We start from the raw sequence: 7,999 nt of genomic DNA on the forward strand, positions 1-7,999 counted from the left end.
ATCATAAAGATAACATCTACAGTAGAGGCTTTCATTTATATTTCTGAAAATTATGAACATTTGTCACACTGTCATACAGTAAGACTCAATAGAGTTAGTCCAGGAGTCTCCAACTCCAGGGATTGAGGGCCGGGGTCATGCATCTTTTCCATCCGCCTCTGCTGCAATACACCTGACTCGGGTGACTAGCAGGACTCTGGAGAACTGGACTGCATACTGAGGAGGTGATCCATTTAATTCAGGTGTGTTGGACCAGGGGCACACCTGAAAGTTACAGGATACCAGACCCCAAAGCCTGGAATCAAAGGCCAGTTGTATTCCTCCTTCTCACCATTTGGTGACTTTGGTATTCTTCAATTTTGGGTTATTTCATCCCCTCCTTACTTTCCATGTTCTTTCTTGAAGCACTCAATGTGCAATAAAACCTTGAATTTCTCCAAGGCATGGGTGGTGCAAAAGCAACATCTCTGGAAATGATTCTTGCATTGACTGACCAGTAAGTGTCTTGGTCACATCTTGTCATAACTTGAAGAGAAGTGTCCATTTGAGATCCATTTCCATGACCTACTGACCTTGTACCAAACCTTTGCATAAGATAATATGCCACAACCCATGATGAGCAAATCAGTCGTTCCTCCTATGACACATTTGTAAAATAATATCTGAAAGGTAAATGGCCTGTACTTGTATAGTTCTTTATCAAGTCCAAATGATCTGAACATGCTTTTCACCACATTTAGTCATTCACCCATTCACACACACATTCACACACTGATAGCAGTTAGCTACTATATTGTAGTTACAGCTTCCCTGACACAGTTTGACAGGAGTAAAGCAGTCATTCACTGGCACCACCAGGTCCTCTGACTACCACCGGCTGGCATGGCAGGTGAGTTGTCCTCTTGATCAAGGTCACAATGACTAACAGACAAAGTGGGGCTTCCAGCAGGCAACCCACCAGTTACCAGATAAACCCCAACCTCCTAGGCTACCATCACCCTGTTTACAAGTGTGCTTTTGAGATGGGCCACCACCACTTCTTAAACCTGATCATGACACTGAACCTTGAGGGATTTAGGTCATGAAAGTCTACACCTCTCATGTGCCCATTGATCTATTTGACATCAGTCTCTGTATAGTTCTTTCTCATCTTTGTTTCTACTAGGAAAATATTGTTGTTTTTCTAGTGGATCAGCAGTTTCTCATCTTGTGTCGAAACCTCATTAGGATCCTCTTTAGTTTTAAAGAGTACATCAGAGAGACAGTTGTCCCTTCATCATAAACTTTTACAGGTGGTAACAGAGTGTCACATGACTGATGAAGGGGGGTGCTGCGTTGGCAGCGTGTCGGTTAGTGTGTGTGTTACCCAGAAAGCAGTTGGAAATAATGTTGCAACACCAACACAGTGAGTCAAACAATGACTGGGGCAGCCTACTATATAAACTACTCGGGGACCACTTTTCTATTATTAAACATCCACATTTGTAAAATACGGAACAAATTGTGTCCCGTATCTGTTCAAAATGGGATGCTACATTTAACAGCCAGTTAAGGGACGGTTCCATATTTTAAGGGACGGGTGGCAACCCTAAATGCGATAGAAGTGACAGTAGCTCAATATAACCACATAAAATATATTTTTGTCTACAAACAAACACAAAACTAAAATAAAAATGTTTTTAAAAAGTACTTACCCAGTTAAAGTCATTGTTGGCCCGCTCTCTAGCCTGAGAATGTTGGCCTCCAGCCATTAAATATCCCACAATGCAACTGTACATTTAAAATTTACAGCACAGTTGTAAATTTTTACACATGATCCAGTGGTCCAATCACATTCCATATACTTTCCATACGCATTTCAGATCACTGTAAAGAGCTGTAATTTCAAAACCCAGTCACCTGTATTTTCATGATGGAGTTTTTACAGCCATTTGTTACAGTGTATATACAGATTTATTTTACCATGCCAAATATGGCATTTATTGCATATAAAATATTAAAAATGATTCTCCATTTGTTTGGTGGCAGATTCTAATTTCTTCTTGGATGGAGATCATGAATAGTTTTAGCCCTTGTGTTTAGAAATGGGGTCCAACCGACCCCACAGGCGTAAAACTTGTATCATTTGCCACAGTCCTCTACGTTTGACTCAGTCCTTGCACGCACAAGGGTTAAAAAAATAAATATATTTTAAACATTGTCTGCCAACTAATTCAATGTTTATCATGAACTTTGTTCTTTCAGATTCCCCCTTATGGCATAAAGTCCTTAAACTTTGTAGAGTTTAAGGACTTCTGGGTTCGAAAAGAGGTATCGGTCTGACACATGCTAAGCAAAATCAAATACAAAACAAAAGTCCTTTTGAGCTAACTAATCTACCTTCATCTAGGTAGTCTGATGGAGCTGGGTATCTCATCTATTGTCACCTCACGACTGTTAATGCATTTGCTGGCTGGAGCTAAGATCATTGAAGTTTTGGACACTCCAAAGGATAGAGCGCTCTTTAATGGAGCTCTGAAATGTATGAAACACAGACCTGCTGTGAGCTAAAAATTTCATTTGAATTTTGAGTCGTTTAATGTTTTATTGTTTTCAGTGTTTGGGATGATCATCACTTTTGGTCAGGCCATTGTTCATGTGAGGACTGGCATGTATGGAGATCCATCAGAGATGGGTGCAGGGATCTGTTTGCTCATCATCATTCAGGTAAGAATGACAAAAAAGTGTTTTGAAAGATCAAAGCATATGAAAAAATAATGTGTAAAATTTCTGAAGAAATTTAAATGAGGCTTGCCAAAGAGTGCATATTGGTTGGATCGGACTATCACTTGCATATTGACTAACATTGACTTATACTCTGTTGAATGCAAACCTTATGCCATCAGACTGCTAAACTCCCAAAACTGGTTGTATTTCTTTGCAGCTTTTTGTAGCAGGGCTGATTGCGGTGCTCCTGGATGAATTGCTCCAAAAGGGCTATGGTCTCGGTTCAGGGATGTCTCTGATCATTGCCACCAACATCTGTGAGGCTATCGTGTGGAAAGCCTTCAGTCCCACCACTGTGAACACAGGAAGAGGTAAACAACCACAAACTACTCTTCCAACAGATTTTCTGATGTATTAAATATGCCTGTCTTAGCTTTCCTCAAACCTGTTTTTCTATTTCTAGAAAATGACAAAAATATTTATTTTTGTAATTTTATGGTTCAGACACAGAATTTCAGGGAGCTGTCATCGCTCTTTTTCACCAGCTCGCCACAAGGCCTGACAAAGCAGATGCACTCAGGGAAGCCTTCTTCAGGCAGAACCTCCCCAACCTCATGAACCTCATCGCTACAGTATTTGTCTTTGCTGTAGCTATATATTTTCAGGTGTGTTGCTTTTCTTCTGTTTGTGTGAATAATTCTACATTTGAAATTGAGCCTTGTCTAAAACAAAAAATCTGATCTACTCACAGGGATTCAGAATGGAACTACCCATCAAAACCTGCTGCTGCAACCAATATTACACATTCCACATCAAGCTTTTCTGCACCTCCAACATTCCCTTCATTCTGCATTATGCTTTCATTTCCAACCTGTATGTTATCTCCCAGATGCTTTCCACACACTTCAGTGGGAATTTTCTAGTTAATCTGCTTGGAACGTGGTCTGTAAGTTCACCAGTATTTATGCTGTTTAATTAAGTTTGCTTTAAAGCACTGAACTTTACTTTAATAAACCTATGTCTTTAACATTGCTCTAAATTTCATAGTCCTTACTATTCTACTTGTTCTCAACCATATATTGGAAATTAACATGTAAAAGGATTGTCACTGTAATATGGGGATCTATTATTATTTTAAATAAAAGTTGAATTCAGTATTTTCAGGTGATGCAAACAGACTGATAATCTCAGTTTGTTTACATGGTAGTTACTGGAAAACTAATTCACATTTTAAGTTTCCAAAATCAAGACAGTGAAAGTAAAATGTCTACACCTGAGACAATGAAAAATAAATTAAGCCCAACCATAAAATTTATTTGTATCACTCTATGTGATATGCTTATTAGCAAATCAAATTTGTAGTAAGTATTTATTTCATAAAGTTCTAGATGTCTGAACATGTTTCTTTAATAAAATATTCTTCACCTGTTCATGATTACAGAACACAACATCAGGTTCTCCAGCCCATGTTCATCCTGTTGGAGGACTTTGCTACTACCTCTATCCACCAGAATCTTTTGGTTCTGTTCTAGATGACCCAGTCCATGCACTAATTTACATTTTTTTCATGCTCGGCTCTTGTGCCTTTTTCTCCAAAACTTGGATTGAAGTTTCAGGCTCTTCTGCCAAAGATGTAAGTCATGGCTGCAGTCTGTCAAGTGGAGGAGGTGTGGGTTTGTTTTCAAAGTCATTTTGTGTTCAAGCTGTGCTGTTCATCACCATCCAGGTAGCAAAACTGCTGAAGGATCAGCAGATGGTGCTGAGAGGACACAGTGAAACCTCAATGGTTCATGAACTGAACAGGTAAAATCAAGATTTTCACTTCATGGTGTTTATTTGGGGATTTAATCAACTAAATAAACCAAACTTGAACCATCTTGATTTGTAAGTAAAGCAAAAGAACAGATTTTATTACAATGTCAATGGATTGTACTATTCATACTTACGAGTGTTCAGTTGGGGCTGCACAGTGGTGCAGTAGGTAGAGCTGTTGCCTTGCACCAAGAAGATTTTGGGTACAATACCTGGCCTGGGGTCTTTCTGCATGGAGTTAACATTTTCTCTCTGGCTTCCTCCCACAGTCCAAAAACATGACTGTCAGGTTAATTGGTTTGTTCCCGCTAAATCCAGAACATACCCAATTTGGGTTGTCTTGGAGTTTTTATCGCAACCTGTGGGGTTTTTCATGTCTGGGAACGAGAATACGACCTGCTGAATGTGACAGGTTGCCAATCAAAAAGCGCAGTGACGTCAGAACAGAGGGGAATCCTAAACAGCTGACATATCGCGCAACTGAGTCCGGTGGATATCGGAGATGATATGTGGAAATGTTTATTATTNAGTCATGGCTGCAGTCTGTCAAGTGGAGGAGGTGTGGGTTTGTTTTCAAAGTCATTTTGTGTTCAAGCTGTGCTGTTCATCACCATCCAGGTAGCAAAACTGCTGAAGGATCAGCAGATGGTGCTGAGAGGACACAGTGAAACCTCAATGGTTCATGAACTGAACAGGTAAAATCAAGATTTTCACTTCATGGTGTTTATTTGGGGATTTAATCAACTAAATAAACCAAACTTGAACCATCTTGATTTGTAAGTAAAGCAAAAGAACAGATTTTATTACAATGTCAATGGATTGTACTATTCATACTTACGAGTGTTCAGTTGGGGCTGCACAGTGGTGCAGTAGGTAGAGCTGTTGCCTTGCACCAAGAAGATTTTGGGTACAATACCTGGCCTGGGGTCTTTCTGCATGGAGTTAACATTTTCTCTCTGGCTTCCTCCCACAGTCCAAAAACATGACTGTCAGGTTAATTGGTTTGTTCCCGCTAAATCCAGAACATACCCAATTTGGGTTGTCTTGGAGTTTTTATCGCAACCTGTGGGGTTTTTCATGTCTGGGAACGAGAATACGACCTGCTGAATGTGACAGGTTGCCAATCAAAAAGCGCAGTGACGTCAGAACAGAGGGGAATCCTAAACAGCTGACATATCGCGCAACTGAGTCCGGTGGATATCGGAGATGATATGTGGAAATGTTTATTATTAAATCTAAAGGTCATTATTATGTTTATTCAGTTAAAGATGTTAACTATGAAAAAACATAGTCACCTCCAAATCATAGTGCAGCAAATAGAGCGGCTGCTCCCGTCGTCTTTTATCCACCGCCTTGTTACGTATTTTATTCAAATGAGTCCACAAACTATCACTATTGCTTCTACATCGTCATCCGTGTTTGGTTATTCTAAATTCCCGCTATGTTGGGGGTTTTACTGGATTATCCTCTGGAATCGGGATGTTCGTGTGTGGTGTGTTGCTCCTGCCTTGGACACACTAACCGATCGAACCTGTTGGACTTTTATCAGCTCTGTGGTCACAGAGGTTTGGAGAATCGGCCGACAATTCTTAAATCTAAACCACACTTAAGACTCAAGCTCTACTCATCTCCTCTCGACCACTGCCCAAACGCTCTGACTCTGGTCGCTATGGTAACGTTTACATATCCCTTTAAAATAAGATACAGATGCGCCACAAAAACGAACATTTTACTTTTGTGAAAACTTAAACTTACGATAATGACTAACGGGAGCCCTGAGCTTGTTTCACTGCAACGAGACGGTCCCATCTGGGAGTGATGAGAGACAATGACACCCGAAGTGTTGCTTATATGCACAGCCTGCTTGGTCTCTACRYGGCGAAGCAGCTTGAAGCTTCATTGCCTCATTAGCGGCCGGTTGCCGCATGTTACGCAGAGCAGCTTGTAATGTGGGAGTCACCTACCGGTCCGGGACAAATCCATTCTCCTGTCTCTTCTCTGGGCCTTTTCCCCTTCGCAAAGAAGCTTTCCAAAGACATCTGATCTGTTTCTTACTTACTCATTTTGCTGCTTGTGGGCTCAATGTTGGCGCACAAGTAACCGAGAGAATCCGGTTAGAGGATTTTCAAAATAAAATATCCTCCAGACTCAAATAATACATAAAACGGAAATATTTCACTATTTCTTGCGCGGCCCGGTACCAATTGGTCCACCGACCGGTACCGGTCCACGGACCGGGGGTTGGGGACCACTGATCTAACAAGTAGGACTGAAAGTGCTAGATGTATTTTAACTTGCCAAGGCCTATTAACCTTTTACATTCATGTACATTCATGAAAATAATCCTGCACCAGTTAATCTGTATCTTTTTGTGCATTCTTCTCTGTCTTCTCAAACCGCCAGTCAGTTGTGGCAGATGGCTGCTTATACTGAGCCATATGCTGTTGGAGGTTTATTTTTCCTACCACTGTCACTGATTGCATGCTCGATATGAGTGATTGCTGTAAAGTCAACAACACAACACAAGCAATTGTCTAATTTTGCTACATGCTCATCCAGGAGAAGTGAATGCTCCAAATCAATGGCTAAATGCAATCTGCTGGGTTTCATTAGAAATTAACGTTTTAAACTCCATCCACCACCACTGCCCTTCTCCCTTAGTGGGGTTAGGAGGTGTTTTTAACTAATTTACTTTAACTGAACTTAGCAGTTTGAGAACACGGATCAATTGGAAGTGGTCAATTGGTTTTTTTTAAATTTCTCTCTTTCTCACTGTTTATTTCTGTTTTTATTTTAATTATGTAAAGCACTTTGAAATGCCTTGCTGCTGAAATGTGCTATACAAATAAAATTTGATTGATTGATTGATTGATTGATTGGAATGCATTGAGTTGAAATGACTTTGTAAAGTGCCTTGAGACAACATTTATTGAGAATTGGCGACATATAAACAAACTAATTTGACATATAAACAAACTGAATTGAATTAAATGGGTAAGGTTCTTTTTGAAGCTTTTCAACAAGCTTCTGAAATATGCTCTAAAAAGAGCATGTGGTTTCTCTGAAACCTGCTAAGTACCTGAATGGTTGGTTATTAAATAACATTAAAGTTGAAGGTAACATTTTAATATTTTTTTTTGTTTATGTATATGTGTAAACTTGAATAATATTTTAACAAATTTGCCGGTGGTTCATCCCATGAAGGGGCTTGTCCTCCCATGATGGTACCTCCAGCACCTCATCCTCTGTTCCCCATTGTCTGAGACATTCGCGGAGCACATCGTCTGTTGAGGCTTTGTCCTTGATGTATTTATGGATCTTGGATGTTTCATCCTGGACAGTGGCTCTCACACTCACTAGTCMTCTGCCWCCTTCCTTACRGCTTGTGTACAGTCTCAGGGTGCTGGATTTGGGGTGGAACCCTCCATGCATGGTTAGTAGCTTCCTAGTCTTAACATCCGTGGCCTTCATCTCTTCCATT

At 40.2% G+C, this 7,999-nt stretch overlaps 1 pseudogene; it reads left to right on the plus strand.

Moving 5' to 3' along the window:
- Positions 1 to 7,999, plus strand: part of LOC103465271 (protein transport protein Sec61 subunit alpha-like 1) — an 11,866-nt pseudogene that overhangs the window by 3,130 nt on the left and 737 nt on the right.

Source organism: Poecilia reticulata, linkage group LG5 (genome assembly GCF_000633615.1).
Source record: "Poecilia reticulata strain Guanapo linkage group LG5, Guppy_female_1.0+MT, whole genome shotgun sequence".
NCBI classification, from domain to species: domain Eukaryota; kingdom Metazoa; phylum Chordata; class Actinopteri; order Cyprinodontiformes; family Poeciliidae; genus Poecilia; species Poecilia reticulata.